Genomic DNA, 1,648 nt, shown 5'->3' with positions numbered 1-1,648 from the left:
ATAAATCTTGATGAGGACTGGTTAATCATTTATTCAAAATCCAGTTGGGCTTTAGATCAAGTATATATTATATCCCTGAGCTCTAGTAGAAATGGGGTGTTTTTAAAGTCTGAATAAGAAATGCTACGGATATGTTTTCAATTTGTTCTGATCCATCTCTGAGACTTTGCAAAGTTAAGTTTTACTTTGATTTCTAATAGAAGGAAGTTTTATTCACATCTGGTCCCAATAAGATGAGAGATATATCTCTCACAGGAAAGAATTAAGGAGGAATGAGGATATGAATCTAAAATGATGAAACTTAGCCCATAAATCTATTTATGTAATTGTGAGATTGAAAACACAAAAATCAGTCATATCTATTCCTCTCAGATCCAATCCTTCCCTTTGCCTAAGGAAGCTGAGGTTAAAGAATGGACTGCAAGGGGATGAGAAGGGACTGCATGGAGTAGGCTGGCTGCACTTTTGGCAATTCTTCATCTTTCCCTGTATTCAGGCTTTTCGTCATGTGAATTTGCAGACACTTTTCCTAAAGAGGCAGAGTCTATTCCCGACTCTTGAATCTGGGCTGGTCTTATGATTTAGCCAATAGAATGTGGCAGAAGTATTGTGGTGCACCATCTCTGAGCTTAGGACCCAACAGATCTAGGTGCTTCCATTTATTTTCTTGCACCTCTGCCTTCACCACATGAGCATTATCAGAGGTAGACCGCTAGAGGAAGAGAGACACACTGAGAGGGCCACCCACCCTGTCCCATCATATCCATTCCTGATCAGCCAGTCAGCCAGCCCTCAGACCTGTGATCCAGCCCCTGACAAGATCAGCAGGGCTCCATAGCCAACCATGCTAGATGTATGAGCAATCATGCTTATTGTTATAGCGCTGAGGTTTTGTGGTTGTTACACAGCATTATTGTGACAGTACAGAACTGATGCATTGCTACTATTTAGCACTACATGTTCATCAAACATTACAGGTCCAGAAACTTTCAAACTGAAATGTATGCAATTTCTACAAACCAAGGATTTAACATCTTGCGAAGAAGGAAATGAGCAAATATAGTTTCTACTTTTACTACTGAAAGTAGCCACCTCTACCAGAAACTACTAGTAAATATTGAGGGTAAGTCAGGGTGTCCACAAAGAAATGAAAAAGGCAAGTGTAAAATGCATTCATACACTTGTGAAAATTACATAATGTATGTTATCTTTCACTGATTAGCACTAGGAGATATGGTAAATGGGTTCAACCAAGCAAATGATGAGAGTTGACAATAGAAATGTAAACTCAACCCCAATTAATGAATTTGTCCATTGATCCTTTCAGCTGCAGATGGTGGGAGAGGTCTATTTTGGATAAAGTAGGAGGTCCAGAGACAACAACGAGAGTTCTTTTCCCCCAGGAGTGAGGTCAATTCAGTTCATGCACTTTGAGAAGATGGAATGTTACCTTGGGTCTGGAAATACTTTGTGATGTTTGTCATGCTAGTGATCAAGTTTCTCCAGCAGCTCAGTTTAAAGATACCCAGAACTTTCTGTATCGACTGAGTCAGGAGACTGCTTGACTCTCTCAAAGTCATGGCTCATTTTACTCAGTAGAAGATTTTTTTTTTCCTCTTCGCTGGATTTTCTTGTGTTATCAAAAGAG

Source organism: Galeopterus variegatus, unplaced genomic scaffold (assembly GCF_000696425.1).
Source record: "Galeopterus variegatus unplaced genomic scaffold, G_variegatus-3.0.2 Scaffold604, whole genome shotgun sequence".
NCBI classification, from domain to species: domain Eukaryota; kingdom Metazoa; phylum Chordata; class Mammalia; order Dermoptera; family Cynocephalidae; genus Galeopterus; species Galeopterus variegatus.
The sequence above is the reverse complement of the archived record's forward strand: the minus strand, read 5'-3'. Positions refer to the sequence as shown.